Below are 19,231 nucleotides of genomic sequence, written 5' to 3' on the forward strand. Positions count from 1 at the left end.
GCAGAAAGCTCCAGTCCGACTCAGATGCCAGCAAGGTGGAGGTGGAGTACTGGTTTGGGCTGGTATCATCAAAGATGAGCTTGTGGGGCCTTTTCGGGTTGAGGATGGAGTCAAGCTCAACTCCCAGTCCTACTGCCAGTTTCTGGAAGACACCTTCTTCAAGCAGTGGTACAGGAAGAAGTCTGCATCCTTCAAGAAAAACTTGATTTTCATGCAGGACAATGCTCCATCACACGCGTCCAAGTACTCCACAGCGTGGCTGGCAAGAAAGGGTATAAAAGAAGAAAATCTAATGACATGGCCTCCTTGTTCACCTGATCTGAACCCCATTGAGAACCTGTGGTCCATCATCAAATGTGAAATTTACAAGGAGGGAAAACAGTACACCTCTCTGAACAGTGTCTGGGAGGCTGTGGTTGCTTCTGCACACAATGTTGATGGTGAACAGATCAAAACACTGACAGAATCCATGGATGGCAGGCTTTTGAGTGTCCTTGCAAAGAAAGGTGGCTATATTGGTCACTGATTTGTTTTTGTTATGTTTTTGAATGTCAGAAATGTATATTTGTGAATGTTGAGATGTTATATTGGTTTCACTGGTAAAAATAAATAATTGAAATGGGTATATATTTGTTTTTTGTTAAGTTGCCTAATAATTATGCACAGTAATAGTCACCTGCACATACAGATATCCCCCTAAAATAGCTAAAACAAAAAACAAACTAAAAACTACTTCCAAAAATATTCAGCTTTGATATTAATGAGTTTTTTGGGTTCATTGAGAACATGGTTGTTCAATAATAAAATGAATCCTCAAAAATACAACTTGCCTAATAATTCTGCACTCCCTGTAGAAATGTAGAAGGTACTTTAAAATCAGGAATGCTCCATTACCCCGTAGAGGGTGTAAGTTGTAAAATTAAGAGTACCACAGGTTCCCAGTACTAGGAAGAGTAAGAGCGTGACAGTAGTCACTGGGAGCAGAAGGACATTTTACAAAGGTTCCTAAGTTGTTCCTATGTCTAAGTCACCCTGTGCCCATTGTAGTCCTGCTGTTCCTTGTTACTAACTAAGTGGATTTGGCTATGGAGCCTGTATAGCGCCCTCTGTTGGTAGCAACAGCTATATGTACTACCTGAATAGCAAACCTTGTTAATTTGCATATTCAGGTAGGTTTGCATATTACTATTTCTGCAGGCAGGAGAGATATTTTGTGTTGGTTATTGAATTCCCCATCCCTTTGTAGATACAGTTGCAAGAAAAAGTATGTGAACCTTTTGGAATGATATGGATTTCTGCACAAATTGGTCATAAAATGTGATCGGATCATCATCTAAGTCACAACAATAGACAATCACAGTCTGCTTTAACTAATAACACACAAAGAATGAAATGTTGCCATGTTTTTATTGAACATACCATGAAAACATTCACAGTGCAGGTGGAAAAAGTATGTGAACCCTTGGATTTAATAACTGGTTGAACGTCCTTTGGCAGCAATAATGTCAACCAAACGTTTCCTGTAGTTGCAGATCAGACGTGCACAACGTTCAGGAGTAATTCTTGACCAACTGTTTCACTTCAGCAATATTCTTGGGATGTCTGGTGTGAATCGCTTTCGTGAGGTCATGCCACAGCATCTCAATTGGGTTGAGGTAAGGACTCTGACTTGGCCACTTCAGAAGGTATTTTCTTCTGTTTAAGCCATTCTGTTGTTGATTTACTTCTATGCTTTGGGTCATTGTCCTGTTGCAACACCCATCTTCTGTTGAGCTTCAGCTGGTAGACAGATGGCCTTAAGTTCTCCTGCAAAATGTCTTGATAAACTTGGGAATTCATTTTTCCTTCGATGATAGCAATCCGTCCAGGCCCTGACGCAGCAAAGCAGCCCCAAACCATGATGCCCCCACCACCATACTTCACAGTTGGGATGAGGTTTTGATGTTGGTTTGCTGTGCCTCTTTTTCGCCACTCATAGTGTTGTATGTTTCTTCCAAACAACTCAACTTTGGTTTCATCTGTCCACAGAATATTTTGCCAGTACTGCTGTGGAACATCCAGGTGCTCTTGTGCAAACTGTAAACGTGCAGCAATGTTTTGTTTGGACAGCAGTGGCTTCCTCTGTGGTATCCTCCCATGAAATCCATTCTTGTTTAGTGTTTTACGTATTGTAGATTTGCTAACAGGGATGTTAGCATTTGCCAGTGACTTTTGTAAGTCTTTAGCTGACACTCTAGGATTCTTCTTCACCTCATTGAGCAGTCTGCGCTGTGCTCTTGCACTCATCTTTACAGGACAGCCACTCCTAGGGAGAGAAGCAGCAGTGCTGAACTTTCTCCATTTATAGACAATTTGTCTAACCATGGACTGATGAACAGCAAGGCTTTTGGAGATACTTTTGTAACCCTTTCCGGCTTTATGCAAGTCAACAATTCTTAATCGTAGGTCTTCTGAGAGCTCTTTTGTGTGAGGCATCATTCACATCAGGCAATGCTTCTTGTGAAAAGCAAACCCAGAACTGGTGTGTGTTTTTTTATAGGGCAGGGCAGCTGTAACCAACACCTCCAAGTCCAATCTCATCTCATTGATTGGACTCCAGTTGGCTGACATCTCACTCCAATTAGCTCTTGGAGATGTCATTAGTCTAAGGGTTCACATACTTTTTCCACCTGCACTGTGAATGTTTACATGGTGTGTTCAATAAAAACATGGCAACATTTCCTTCTTTGTGTGTTATTAGTTTAAGCAGACTGTGATTGTCTATTGTTGTGACTTAGATGATCATCAGATGATCACATTTTATGACCAATTTGTGCAGAAATCCATATCATTCCAAAGGGTTCACATACTTTTTCTTGCAACTGTATGTTATTGTGTTATTAAAATTCCCTGTATGTTTTCTAATATGTTTTGATTAATTGTATTTTTATTGAATTGTCACAATTAGTTACATGTAAGAAGCATTTGGGCCAGTCCAAAGACTATAGTGGTTTGTATATTAGTTTATTTTGGAACTTGCGTTATGTGTGGATTTTTAGGAATCCCAGTGACAGAGTCTTCGGACCTGTTGGCTGGCTGCACGATCCCTCTAGCCCTGGGATAAATCAAGAGAGCTAGACCAGAGAGCCGCAAGTGCCTTTGTAAAGGCAATAGAAATCACATTGCAGGTAGAGGTGGATAACCGCCTGGAAGAGGTTCTGCAGCGGAATAGGCAGGGGGGGGCGATACCTGCCTGTAAGGAGAGCTGCAGCCTGGTAGGGTGGAAAAGCTGCGGAGAGACCCCAGTCGAGCTTCGGCGACTGGGGCGGAGGTGTTCCTGGGTCCCTGCAAGCAGCTAGGAAGCGGATTGGAGCACAATGGTCCTTCAAGTAAGATTTGTAGCTTGTTCTTAGCCAGGAGCACAGGAACCGCTTGGAACAAAATCTGGTATAATGTACACCTCACAGGTAAGTGATGACTGTGGCTCTTTGGTCAACAAAGAAGGAGCAGGGTCTCGCAAGGCTTGCAAAAAGCCATCGGCCTCTGATGTTGACATCAGCTTCTTTGTTTGCCCTCCACTGTCGACTATAAATGCACAGGGTGATCTCCATTTGTATGGAATCTCTGCATCCCTTTGTTGGATAGTCACCATCTTGAGAGTTGTCATGCTGATTGGAGTAACTCTTTAATGTATCATAAGATGTCTTCATGTTAGTAAAAGGAGAGTTGTGTGTAGCGGCTCCATGTACACACTTCCTCCTTCATAAATCCCCTTGCAGCCATGCAATGAGCTAACTGTCAGGGCCGATTTGTTGATCTAAGTTGGGAAAAGAGAAGAAACATTTGTCTTCTGCTTGAGCATGAGCAGTGTGGTAACAGTTCCACCTCCATCAACTTCCTACTGTACTGTCAGTAATATTGTGGCAGTGCGCCGCTCTGTGAAAACAAATCCTTAAAACATCTAAAGCCACTATTTTGGACATATCTCATCACAGCAACCTTACTGCTACTTTTGCCATAAAATTTAAAGATAAATATAACTAATGGTGAAATTGCATATACATGTCCAAATTAGAATAATAAAGCATCATATTATTTTTAAATCGAAAAAAAAGGTACATCAAATGTGAACCAGTACATTTTAGTGTTCCTTTTTTGTTAAAGTTGGTAAATGTATTTTTAAACATACTACATATCCACAAATATTAAGCAATAAGAAATGGTATGATGGGATATACTCATTTATTAGTTAATGAAATTAAAAAGCAACACTAATTTTATTTGGGATTTGTTTTACCAGGAAAAATTTATTTAGCTTTTCATTATATTCAAATAATCCACAATGAGCTTATACCAAGTTGTACTTTAATACAACATTATAAAATAATATTTAAAAAAATAGAAAGTATAGATTATATTTGGGTATAAATGGATATTACCATTTTTTTTAAATATATTTTGATTTTCGTGGTAAATCCATTCTCTTTGTCTGTATATATTTCGTAATTCTATTAAACTACCCATAACGACACACTGTTTCTCAGGGACATTCAGTAATGTATATCACACCATCTCCATTGGGCTATGAGCCGACAATGTTAGCGTCCCATGATAATCTAGACTCTCCTGTTCGCTTGACCGTGTGTTAAATTGTGGGATAAATTGTGGCAGGGAGCTCGCTGCTCTGTGAGTAAGGTGTGACTCCTAAGAAACACCCGTGAACATTGTGACAATAGACGTGCAAGTCCCATAGGTAATCGGCAAGAACACAAGAGGATTCAAATCTTCTAAAGCTTTAACCTCAGAAAGGGAACACAAATGAATACAAATGAGAATATTCCTATCCCTATTGATTTTGAAGACGCATTGCTTTACATAGCAGTCTAGGCAGACTGAGAGATATCAGCCAGCGAAGTCTCCTTGTGGCAAAGACTAAGCTCATGAGTAAAGGAGCCTACAAAATCACAAGAAGAAGCACAGAGGACAAAACCAATACAAATATTACGGGCATTAAAAAAATCAGTAAGTGCACATTCCCGAGATGTATAGAGTTATTCACTATATCGTGACTTTGCTGGAATTCCACGTTAATTTGAACATTTTAGGCAAAAATAGCCAAAATGGGAACAGCCTCTGTGTCTGCCAGGTTTTCAATTTAGCTATTTTAGCCTGAAATTTGAAATTCATTTGAAACTGCAACAATTCACACTTTGGTGAATTACCTTGTTATTCAGAAATATGGCATTTCCTGATAGTTCCAAACTTATACATAAACTGAAGCATAAAGCTCTATAAATAATGGACTTCGTGCTAGAAAGTAAGCAATATTTGCACAGGTCTTGAAACTGGGAAACACTCCACTAAAAATTGTTTTTTGTCAAGGCTCACTAAAACAATGTGGGCCACCATGGCTACCAGACAGGCACGGATAAGAAAGTGTCAGTGCCCAACCATAGCCTACAGGGGGGCCTTGGCCCCAGGAGCACTTTTACAGGGGTGGCGTTTTGCATAGGCTGCACAGGTGGCGGTCTTTGGGTGATCCTACTCGAGGGCTCAATATACAAGCTTCAGCGCTCGTCCTCCTGCCGGTCACTTCACGTTGCATGGCCGAGCAGACTGTGCCGTGGTGGAGGATATTTATTCTCTACCCGGTCTGACAGGAAGTGCTCAGTGAGAGAACTGAACAGCTTCCTGTCAGTCCGGGTAGAGGAAACAGAAGCTCCTCTACTGCAGTCACCTTGGCTGCACTACTTGGAGGCAGGTAAGCAGGCGCATATGTGTGGGGGAAAAAGAAGGGCACACAAAAGGGCCCATGGAAGGGGACAATGACACGGAGAGGGCCTAAGAAGGGGACAAATATGACACACGCAGAGGAGATGGGGGAAGGAACAATCACACACACAGTGGAGGGCCCTGGTGCATGAATTTTTTTGGGCCCCCCCATCACAAGGATAGCCCAAAAGTATATCCCCATCTGTCGTACAATTCCCACAATACTTTGACAGCTGAGGGTCAACCACTTCCCATGCTTGCAGGGTTGCATTTAGCACTGAGCAGTGTGTGTAAATGTAAGCATGTTGTTATATGGAGTATGTTTGTGTGAATGTAGGGTTGGCATTTGAATACAAGCGTGCATTTGTGTGTAGTGTGAGTGCAACCATGCATTTGTCTGTAGAATGGTTTTTGAATGCAGTGGTGTGTTTATATATAATAAATATATATATATATAATACATTTTTAATGCAGAGGTGTGTTTGTATGTAGTGTTGACGTTTGAATGCAGGAGTGTGTTTGTGTGTATTGTTGACATTTGAACATATACACATACACTGTCACACACAGATACACACACACACACTGACACACATGCAGGTGTACAGACACACACACATTGAAACACACGCAGGTACACATATGCACACACTGACACACATGTAGATATACAGACCATATTCTGGTAATTAAAAAAGAGGACACCTCAAGGAGCAGATTGTCGTGGGCTTGAATTTAGACATGGGAGTGCCATGAAGGCAGAGATGCCACCCCAAAAGCTTAGGCTGCCTATAAGGGAGAGTTTCTTCACTGGGATGATGCGTCCAGGGCCGGATTAAGAGCACAGTGGGCCTGGTGCTGACAATTATGATGGGCCTAATTACGGAATCTTATCGACCAAAAACACAAAAACAGTCATACCTCCCAAACGTCATGTATCTGATGGAGATGGTGTTGGAGGGAAACTCATAGGATTCAGCTATAAGAAAACACATACTCTATGCTAATCTCTCTCTAAATTATGCTATCATCTTTCAAGTAAATCCATACCCCCTAACAGCTGTGTCCAGTGAAGCAGGAAGTCAATGGGTGGGGTAAAAGGGTGGACCACTGGTGTGAATCACGTAACCAGACCTGCCAAAAGGGGAGAACATGCCCAAAAAGGGGGCATGTCTGTCCAACGAATTTGAAGGACAGTCTGGCATGAATGCATGTCAGGCTGCCCGCCAATCATGCAGGCTGTCCAACTAAGGGCATACTATGCAGGCAGCACCCTGAGCTTGACATAAATGTGTCTAATGATGCACTCACTCCATGCTTTCTAAGGACTGTCCCCTAGCACTCGCTGGTCCACTTGTCTCCTTACCTTCTTACTAGCAGGCAGAAATTCCTGAGAGAGAGAAAAGGTGTATGTAGTGAGTGTAGAAGAAAGGGGACATGCCACAGTGTTAGAGAGACCAACGTCTGCATTACCTAAACTAATTTTATTGTCAGCCAGTCCACACAAGTTTTGTTCCCATACATCCCTCTTAAAGGGACACTATAGTCACTTGAACAACTTTAGCTTAATGAAGCAGTTCTGGTGTATAGAACATGCCCCTGCAGCCTCACTGCTCAATCCTCTGCCATTTAGGAGTTAAATCCCTGTGTTTATGAACCCTAGTCACACCTCCCTGCATGTGACTTGCACAGCCTTCCATAAACACTTCCTGTAAAGAGAGCCCTATTTAGGCTTTCTTTATTGCAAGTTCTGTTTAATTAAGATTGAAGCATAAAGTTCTATGTAAAAAGCTTGCTAGACCCTGCAAGAGCCTCCTGTATGTGATTAAAGTTCAATTTAGAGATTGAGATACAATTATTTAAGGTAAATTACATCTGTTTGAAAGTGAAACCATTTTGTTTTCATGCAGGCTCTGTCAATCATAGCCAGGGGAGGTGTGGCTAGGGCTGCATAAACAGAAACAAAGTGATTTAACTCCTAAATGACAGTGAATTGAGCAGTGAAATTGCAGGGGAATGATCTATACACTAAAACTGCTTTATTTAGCTAAAGTAATTTAGGTGACTATAGTGTTCCTTTAAGCTTCCAAACTTAAAGGGACACAATAGTCACCAGAACAACTACAGCTTATTGTATGTTTTCTGCTAAGTAGAATAATTCCATTCAGGCCTTTTGCAGTAAACACTGTCTTTTCAGAGAAAATAACTCCACTGGCCACTCCTTAGATGGCTGCTAGAGGTGCTTCCTGGGGCAGTACTGCCTATTGTGCAGCACTGCCATTCAGTGTCTCCACCCTCTGCATGCATTGATTCAATTTATCTTTATGAGGAGATGCTGATTGGCCAGGGCTATGTTGGACTTGTGATGGCTCTGCCCCTGATCTGCCTAGTTGACAGTCTCAGCCAATCCTATGGGCAAGTATTGTAATTTGCTCAGACCACCACTTCTGATGATGTCAGCAGACAGTCAGTTCAGAGGCAGAGCCAGCAGCTGCAGACTTGAATACAAGTTATATTTTACTATACTTAGGGAGGCAAGAAGGGGCCAGGGTGGTGGTTTTAACATAATAGGGTCAGAAATACAGGATTGTGTTCCTGACCCTATAGTGCTCCTTTAAGCAAGAGTATGTGAAGAGTAGTTAGGGTTGCCACCTTTCTTGGGAAAAAATACCAGCCTTAATCATTTGTATAATCACAAGGAGTGACATCAGAGAAAATTCTGTAAAATCACCAACAAACTACTCACAGTTTGATTCTGCTGTATAGATGGATTGCTCCCAATGTCTCCCTGTCTCCCAGTGTCTCAGTCTCGCAAGTCACCCAGTGTCTCAGTATCCCTATGTATCCCTATGTATCTGTCAGGATCGGGACAGGGATCCAACACGCAGAGTACAAAGTGTAGTAGGTACGTATACCGGACCTTAGAATGGCCGGACTTAACGTAAGGAGTAAGTAGAGAATGCCGAGACAAGCCGAGGTCGAGGGAACGAGAAGACAGGTAAGCGAGAGACAAGCCGGGTCAAAGGATAAGCAGAGTAATACAAACAAGCCGGGTCAGAACCAAAGAGACAATAGACATACAAGAGCACTGAGTGACTAGACTGGCTAGAACCACGACAGGGCAATGAGCAAATGCGGGAAGCTCTATTAAATACCCCGGTTCTAGGAGGTAATCACACCCCCGACACCCCCTGGTTCGTGTTCAGGGTTTGAGTGACAGGTCGAGCAGGCTTGGCGTCATGACGTCGGCTACTGAGCGTCACGTCATAAAAGGGCGTGGATCCCTCGCGGCTGGCGTGTAACCGACCGGAGGAACCGCGAGGAACGGAGGAAACAGCCCTTCTGAACGGGAAAACGTCTAAGTCTCTCCTCTTATCATAGGTAGAGACTACAGGTACCCTGACAGTACCCCCCCTCTCAGAAACGCCCACCGGGCGGAAGCAACCGGGACGAGATGGAAAGCGGGAGTGAAAAGCCCTGCGGAGGCGAGGAGCATGTACATCCTCCTGAGGTACCCAAGTCCTCTCCTCAGGACCATATCCCTTCCAGTCGACAAGATACTGTAACCTCCCTCGAGAAATTCGAGAATCGATGATGGAGTTGATCTCGTATTCCTCCTGACCCTCAACCTGAACAGAGCGAGGGGAGGAAACAGTGGAGGAAAATCTGTTGCAAATTAACGGTTTCAGCAAGGAAACATGAAAAGAATTAGGGATGCGTAAGGCAGATGGAAGTACTAGGCGATACGCAACCGGGTTAATACGAGTCAGGACCCTGTAAGGACCAATGTAACGAGGAGCGAATTTCATAGAAGGAACCTTTAAACGAATGTTTTTAGTACTCAACCATACCCTATCACCAGGAACAAAAACAGGAGCCGCCCTTCTGCGTTTATCAGCGTGTTTCTTGAACAACATGGAATTATGTAGGAGAATTTGTCGAGTCTGATCCCACAACTTCCTCAGATTGGCAACATAAACATCAACCGACGGTACCCCTTGGGAAGGAGAGACCGAGGGAAGAATGGAAGGATGAAAGCCATAATTCATGAAAAAGGGGCTAGAGCGAGTGGAATCACAAACAAGATTATTGTGTGCGAACTCTGCCCAAGGAATCAAACCGACCCAATCGTCCTGATGTTCGGAAACAAAACAACGCAAATATTGTTCAATTTTTTGATTGGTACGTTCAGCAGCTCCGTTAGACTGAGGGTGATAAGCAGAAGAAAAATTCAATTTGATGCCTAATTGAGAACAGAAGGATCTCCAGAAACGTGAAACAAATTGGGAACCTCTATCGGAAATAATTTCGGAAGGTATCCCATGTAAACGAAAAATTTCTTTAGCGAATATTTAGGTAAAGGCACAAAATGAGCCATCTTAGTAAACCTATCGACTACAGTGAGAATAACAGTCTGTCTTTTAGAACTAGGCAAATCAACAATAAAGTCCATGGCCAAACAGGACCATGGTCTCTCTGGAATGCCCAAGGGCTGTAATAGACCACATGGAAGAGTATGAGGTTGCTTAGTCTTAGTACAGATCTCACACACTGCAATGAAATTCTTAATATCCTTTCGTAAAGAAGGCCACCAGAAATCTTTAGAGATTAAGGAATATGTCTTGCGAATGCCAGGATGGCCTGCCACCTTACTCTCGTGAAAACACTGTAAGAGCTCCCGTTGGAGTTCAGGAGGAACGAAGTGTCTTGCCACAGGAGTCTGCCCAGGTGCCAGATGTTGCAACTTCATGATTTGGTCAAGCAGTGGAGAATGAATTTTAAGACTTGTGTTGGCGATAATATTGCACTTGGGAACTATAGAGGATAACACTGGCTCAGATACAGTAGAAGGTTCATATTGGCGAGACAAAGCATCGGCTTTAGAATTCTTAGAACCAGGTCTATAAGTGAGTACGTCATTGAAATGGGTGAGAAATAAAGACCAACGAGCTTGCCTGGAGGACAATCGCTTGGCCTCCCCAATATAGGACAAGTTCTTGTGGTCCGTCAAAATAGTAACAGGATGTAAGGTCCCTTCCAATAAATGTCTCCACTCCTTTAAAGCCATGATAACTGCTAGTAGTTCCCTGTCGCCAATGTCATATCTGCTCTCCGGGCCAGATAGCTTTTTGGAAAAAAAAACACATGGATGTAATGGTTTATCCACACCTAACCTTTGGGACAGGATAGCGCCTACACCCGTCTCTGAGGCGTCTACTTCGAGTAGGAAAGGCAGAGTAGTATCAGGGTGAACTAAAATTGGTGCGGAAGCAAAAAGTTCTTTGAGAGTTTTGAAAGCAAGAAGTGCTTCAGTAGACCAATTCTTAGTGTCAGCCCCCTGTCTGGTCATATTGGTGATAGGAGCAATAATTGACGAGTAACCCTTAATGAAGCACCTATAATAATTGGAGAATCCAATAAACCTCTGAATGGCCTTGAGACCCTTAGGTAAGGGCCAGTCTAAAATGGACTGGAGTTTATCCGGATCCATCTTAAACCCTTCCCCAGAAATCACATAACCAAGAAAGTTTGTCTGAGACTGATCAAAACTACATTTCTCCAGTTTGCAGTACAAGCCATGTTGAAGAAGTTTGCGCAAAACCCTTCTGACTTGTCTGTGGTGAGTCTCAATGTCCCTAGAATGTATAAGTATATCATCCAGGTATACAATAACACAGTCATGTTGAAATTCCCTAAGAACTTCATTGATCAAGTCCTGAAATACTGCCGGCGCATTGCAGAGACCAAAAGGCATTACGGTATGCTCGTAGTGCCCATATCGAGTGTTGAACGCCGTCATCCACTCGTGACCCTGCTGAATCCTTACCAAGTTATATGCCCCTCTGAGATCTAACTTGGTGAAAATCTTGGAACCCTTTAAACGATCAAAGAGCTCGGTAATCAAAGGAATCGGGCAGGCATTTCTAACGGTTATTTAGTTCAAACCTCGGTAGTCTATGCAAGGTCTCAGCGTACCATCCTTCTTTTTAACAAAAAAAAACCCAGCCCCGGCAGGGGAGGAAGATCTCCTAATGAATCCTTTGTCTAGATTTTCACGAATATACTCCTCTAGGACTAAGTTCTCTTTAGTAGACAAAGGGTATACATTGCCCCTGGGAGGCATAGTACCAGGGAGTAGATTAATCTTACAATCAAAGGTCCTGTGTGGAGGTAAAGTATCGGCCTTCTTTTTGTCAAATACCGCCTTTAAGTCCAGGTACAGTGGCGGTATTTGTACTTCTGTAGAGTCGGTAGACTGAGTGGGTGTATTAACTATGCAAAGCGGTGAGACTCTCTGTAAACAGTTCTTCTGACAATTCTGACCCCATGAGATTATCTCCCCTTATTCCCAATCAATAATAGGGTTATGTCTCTTTAACCAAGAATACCCCAGGACTATGGGAACAGAAGGAGATGAAATGAGTAACAGAGATATGTCTTCCTCGTGTAAAATACCAACAGTTAAGTTAACGGGTATGGTTTCACGAAAAATCACAGGCTCAACTAAAGGTCTACCATCTATGGCCTCAACGGCCAAGGGCGTCTCCCTTAACTGAGATGGAATACTGTGCTTAGTGACAAAAACTTGGTCGATAAAGCTCTCAGCAGCTCCGGAATCTATCAATGCCACAGTCTCTACTACTCCCCTCTCCCAAGTTAAGGAAACGGGTAGCAGAAGCCTATGATCTTTATAATTATGAGTAGAGGACAAAATAGAAACACCCAAGGCCTGTCCTCTAGAGAAACTTAGGTGCAAGCGTTTCCCGATCGATTAGGACAATTTAGGCGTAAGTGACCTCTGACTCCACAGTACATACACAACCCCTCCCTTCTCCTGTACTGTCTCTCCTCTTCTGAGAGATGAGTATTGCCTATCTGCATAGGTTCTGGAAAAGGTAAGGTTTTGGTCTCAGGACTTAGAAATGAGGGAGCTAGTTTGAAGGAAGGTCTACAGGTTCTATCTCGAGTGTTCTGCCTCTCTCTTAAGCGTTCATCAATGCGAGAGATAAAAGAAATTAAATCCTCCAAATTCTCAGGAAGCTCTCTAGTAGTAACCTCATCAAGTATTACATCTGATAATCCGTTTAAAAATACGTCTATATAAGCCTGTTCATTCCACTTAACTTCTGCCGCCAAGGACCTGAACTCTAGTGCATAATCCACATGTGTTCGGTTATCTTGTCTAAGGCGCAACAGTAATCTGGCTGCATTGACCTTTCTACCAGGAGGGTCAAAAGTTCTTCTAAAAGCAGCTACAAAGGCATTATAATTATATACTAACGGGTTATCGTTTTCCCACAAGGGATTGGCCCATCTCAGAGCTCTCTCAACGAGTAAGGTGATAATAAAACCGACCTTTGCCCTATCTGTAGGATAGGAACGGGGTTGTAATTCGAAGTGGATACTGATTTGGTTTAAAAAACCTCGACACTTCTCAGGAGAACCACCATAACGTACAGGTGGGGTAATACGGGAGGAGGCACCTACAGTGGCTACCTCTAAACCTGAACTTACAGGAGAGATAGAATTATTACGCATCTCTTCTGGTGGATTATTAGGACGAGATAATAACGCCTGTAGCGCTAAGTGTCAGGGGTCCGCGGGCGGCTAGTAGGGGAGGCTGCTCGCAGCTCGCAGCACTCACCCTCAGTCCATCGCCGCCCGTGGTCTCCCCTCCTCCTACCTGTCGGCGAGCGGCGTCTCCTCTCCGCCGCTCGCCGCTCGCATCCGTCACGCCTCCCAGCGGCAGCATGTATAACGCTGCACGCTGGAAGGTCGTTGATTTATGCAAACGCCGGGGTCACGTGAGTGACCCGGCGTTAAAGCAACAGTACCACAATCACAGTGGGAGGCTTAGATATCTCCCACGTGTGATTGTTAATTCTGATTGGAAGTTATCCAATCAGAATTTAACCTAGGGTATTTATACTCACCTTTCCTGTTCCTCCCTGCCCTGTTGTGGTCTTTGCTGTATAGTATTGATTCTGAACTTGTGATTTCTGGTTACGTACTCTCTGGCTTGTTAATCTGACTCTGTGACTTTCTCCTACCCTTTGACCTCGGCTTGTTTATCGTTATCCTGTTTTCTGGTTCCCCTGACTCGGCTTGTCTCCTGACTATTCTGTGGGTGCTTAGCCCGGCCACTCTAAGGTCCGGTACGGCATCTTTTCTGTGTGTGTGTGTGTCTGTTAGCGTGTTGGGTTCCCGGAATCGTGACATTACAACAGGGCCTTTATGGAACCTGCTGACATTCCACAGCTCCTAGTTAATCAGGAGGCTAGAATGGATGGTTTAGACCATCGTATGGATCAGTTTGCCCAGGCTTTACAAACCATACTGGCTCGTACTGCCCACTTGCAACCTGCCGTTCAAGAAGTTGTTGCTGCTGGGCCAGAACCCAGCCCTGATCCGGTAACCGCTCCTGCTCACGTGGTTCACATGACGCCACCTCAGCGCTATAGCGGTGATCCAGCATCGTGCCGTGGTTTCCTAAACCAAATTGATATTCATTTGGTGATGAATCCGCGCTCATACCCCACTGACAGAGCCAAGATTGCTTTTCTGATCAACCATTTGTCAGGAAAAGCTCTAGCATGGGCCAACCCCATGTGGGAGAACACGTCCCCAATGTCCTTTGCAGACTTTCTAACAGCTTTCAAACGTACGTTTGATCAGCCCGGCCGGGTTGCTTCTGCTGGCAAAGCTCTGCTCAGGATCCGACAGGGCAGTAGATCAGTAGCGGATTATACCATTGAATTCCGCACTCTGGCAGCTGAAGTGGTTTGGAATAACGACTCCCTCGTAACAGCTTTTCAGGAGGGTTTGGCCACTTACATATTAGACGAAATAGCATCCAGGGAATTGCCTGTTCTTCTGGATGATCTAATAGATTATATCATTCTAATTGACAACCGTATAAGAGAGAGGCGTAGTCAAAGAAGAATGAATACACAGGGGTTACCTGCTTTACCCAGTACTGCACTACTAGCGTTACCTCCCCCTACTCAACCACCTCCCGAACCCATGCAATTAGGTGCTGTAGGCTTATCTGAAGCTGAAAGGACATACCGCAGAAGGGAGGGTTTGTGCCTTTATTGTGGTAAGAGGGGGCATCTCCGAAGTAACTGTCCTAGTTTGCAGGGAAACTACAGCACCTAAGGCCTAGAGAGGGGTCGGCCTCGGGTGTTATGGTTTTTTCCCCAGGCACATTACTGACAGCCGACCGGCAGGGGAGGGAGAGAGGACCCGGGAGCTGTTACCAGCAGCTCCTCCGGGTCCTCCTCTCGCGAGATTTGGAGCGTTGCCGCGGTAACCATGGCAACGCTCCAAATCTCGCGAGAGTGAACTCTAGCCCTGGAGCGCGGGCTAGAGTTCACTCCTACCACTGGGACCACCAGGGAATCCCCACTGGGACCACCAGGGAATCCTCCCAGTAAAGGTAAGAAGGGAGGGGGGACATAAATTCTATATTAATTTTAATTATTAAATGTAAAAGAAAACCACACACACACATTAAACAAAAAAAAAGCCCCGCCCCTCCCCCCTATCCTTCTTCTACACACACATTACCCCTGCCCCCCATACACACACACACACACATTGCCTCTGCCCCCATACACACACACACACTGCCCCTGCCCCCCATACACACACACACACACATTGCCCCTGCCCCCATACACACACACACACACACACACATTGCCCCTGCCCCCCATACACACACACACACATTGCCCCTGCCCCCCATACACACACACACACACACATTGCCCCTGCCCCCATACACACACACACATTGCCCCTGCCCCCATACACACACACACATTACCCCTGCCCCCCATACACACACACACATTGCCCCTGCCCCCCATACACACACACACATTACCCCTGCCCCCCATACACACACACACATTGCCCCTGCCCCCCATACACACACACATTGCCCCTGCCCCCATACACACACACACACATTGCCCCTGCCCCCCATACACACACACACATTGCCCCTGCCCACCATAAACACATTGCCCCCACATACACACATTGCCCCCACATACACACACTGCCCCCCATAAACACACTGCCCCCACACACATACATTGCCCCACACACACACTGTAACTGTCACACACCCATACTGACCCACACACACACTGCACCCCTGACATATACTGCCGCCCTCACGTACACACTGCAACCTTCACACACACACACTGCTAATACACTGTCCCCCTCACACACACACACACTGCACCCCTCACACATTGCACCACTCACACATACCACTGCTCCTCTGCCCTACTACAGCCCCATTTCCCAGAGGACCTCAGGTAAGTTGTCAAACAGTTCTTAAACAGTTTGACTACTTACTCCGGGAGGGGGTCTTGGCATTATTGGCACTATAACCACTACACTGAGCTGTAGTGGTTATTGTGTCTGGATTATTTATTTAAATAATCTACAAGTGCCCCTCCCGAGATCAGGCTCTGGATCCGCCACTGCGACGAGTCCTGGTTCGTGTTCAGGGTTTGAGTGACAGGTCGAGCAGGCTTGGCGTCATGGCGTCGGCTACTGAGCGTCACGTCATAAAAGGGCGTGGATCCCTCGCGGCCGGCGTGTAACCGACCGGAGGAACCGCGAGGAACGGAGGAAACAGCCCTTCTGAACGGGAAAACGTCTAAGTCTCTCCTCTTATCAGAGGTAGAGACTACAGGTACCCTGACAGTATCACAGTGTCAGTGTCCCCATGTCGCCCAGTCCCCTAGTCTCCCAGTGTCTCAGTGTCCCCATTTCTCCCAATGTCTCAGTGTCCCCCCATGTCACTAGGATACTGGGGACACAGTGAGACCCTGGGACACTGAGAGACCCTGGGACACTGAGAGACCCTGGGACACTGAGAGACATGGGGACACTGAGAGACCCGGGAACACACAGACATGGGGATACTGGGAGACATGGGGACACTGAGACATTTAGGGAAACTGGGGGAAAAAAGGGGACACTGAGACACTAGGGACACAGACACTGAGAGACATGGGGACGCTGAAACATTTGGGGACACTGAGAGACATGGGAACACACAGACATGGGGACACTGGGAGACATGGGGACACTGAGACATTTAGGGAAACGGGGAGAAATGGGGACACTGAGACACTAGGGACACAGACACATGGGGACATTGAAACATTTGGGGACACTAAGACACTAGGGACACAGAGACATGGGAACACAGACACTGGGAGACTAGGGGACACTGGGAGACAGACACTTGGGGACACTGGGAGACATGGGGACAGTTGTGGACATAGATATGGGAACACTGGGACATATAGGGACACTGGGAGACATGGGGACACTAGGCACACTGAGACACTAGGGGACACTAAGATACTAGGGACACAGAGACATGGGAACACAGACACTGGTAGACTAGGGGACACTGGGAGACTAGGGAACACTGGGAGACTAGGGGACACTGGCTGGGAGACAGACACTTGGGACACTGGAAGACATGGGGACAGTTGTGGACATAGACATGGGGACACTGGGACATATAGGGACACTGGGAGACATGGGGACACTAGGCACACTGAGACACTAGGAACACAGACACTGGGACACATGGGGACACTGAAACATTTGGGGACACTAAGACACTAGGCACACGTAGAGACATGGGACACAGACACTGGGAGACTTGGGGACACTGAGACACTAGGGACACTGGCTGGGGGACATGGGGACACTGGGAGAAATGGGGACATAGTGTCTCCGTGTCCCAATGTCTCCCAATGTCCCCATGTGTCTCAGCGTCCCCATGTGTCTCAGCATCCCCATGTGTCCCAGTGTCCCCTAGTGTCTCAGTGTCTCAGTGTCCCTATGTTTTCCAGTGTCCCCAAGTGTCTCAGTGTTCCTATGTGTCCTAGTGTCTGTGTCCCCATGTGCCCTAGTGTCTGTGTCCCCTAGTGTCTCAGTGTCCCCATATGTCCCTTAGTGTCCCCTAGTGCCTCAGTGTCCCCATGTGTCCCCTACTGTGTCAGTGTCTCCATGTGTCCCTGCTGCCTTTCCCCCCATCCCTCACTTACTGTAGAGCTGCTGTCTGGACTCTGCTGTGTAGCTGCTCCCCCACGGATCAGTGAGTAGTAGAGAGAGACAGGGATATGCTGTAACTTCCTACCCCTGCCTCTCTCCACACACAGTGACCCCTACTGGCCGGTGCTGGTATTGCAGAGTAATCTCCATTTATTCTGAGAAAAATACCTGCATTTGTATTGCCGGTATCACTGCAATACCGGCACAGTCAGGCAGCCTCAAATACCGGCTGTGCCAGTAAAATACCAGTCAGGTGGCAAACCTAAGAGTAGTGTGTGTAAAAAAAATAAAAAATAAAATTTTTTTTTTTTTTTTTTTAAATCAATGGGCCTATTCCATGGGCCTGGGCCTGGAGCTGCAGCTCCATCAGCCCCTATGTTAATCCGGCCCTGGATGCGTCACATCCATGAAGAACACCGAGCACCCGGCCCCTTCTAAGCACAAAAAAAATCACCCAAAAAAGGATTTTTTTTTTTTAAATTCTTTATTTTAGGCGTGCAGTGTTAAGTACAAACTTTTGCAATGACTTATAACAGGAGTTACAATGGTAAGGACAATGTGTTAACATATAAGTTCAAGATGGGCTGCACTTTATTTTTTTTAAAAAGAAAAACAAGCTTGATAGTGAGATAGTACATGCAGGGCCGCCATCAGGGCATGACAACCATAACAGTTGTCATGGGCCCGGCGGCCCTGGGGGGCCCGGCCGCCCGGGCCCCACGTGTGGGGCCCATCGGGTGGCCCACACACTTAAGGCCACCCGATGAGCCCCCTCCTTCAGGGGCCCGGTCAGCGCTGTGGCCGTTGTATAGCGCGACCGGGCCCCTTTAATAAAAAAAAAAATTAAAAAAAAAAAAGCAGCCGCAAGTGCTGCTGGGAGGAAGTGCTCACTTCCTCCCAGCTCACTCCGCGCGGGAGGAGCGCGCCTGCCCGCCCGCCCGCCCAGCCGTGAAGAGGGAGAGCCCGGCAATGAAGAGGGAGCAGCGCCGACTCCCATCATCCCCAGCCACCCTCCTGCAAAGAAAAGGTAAGAGACAGGAGGGTGGCTGGAAAATGAGCTGTGTGTGTGTGCATGTATGTATGTCTGTCTGTGTCTGTCTGTCTGTATGCATGTATGTGTATGTCTGTCTCTGTCTGTCTGTATGTATGTGTATGTATGTATGTGTGTCTGTCTGTCTGTATGTATGTCTGTGTCTGTATGCATGTATGTGTATGTCTGTCTGTCTGTATGTCTGTGTGTCTGTATGCATGTATGTGTATGTCTGTCTGTCTGTCTGTATGTCTGTGTGTCTGTATGCATGTCTGTGTATGTATGTCTGTATGCATGTATGTGTATGTATGTCTGTCTGTATGCATGTATGTCTGTCTGTCTGTATGT

Source organism: Pelobates fuscus, chromosome 12, assembly GCF_036172605.1.
Source record: "Pelobates fuscus isolate aPelFus1 chromosome 12, aPelFus1.pri, whole genome shotgun sequence".
NCBI classification, from domain to species: Eukaryota; Metazoa; Chordata; class Amphibia; order Anura; family Pelobatidae; genus Pelobates; species Pelobates fuscus.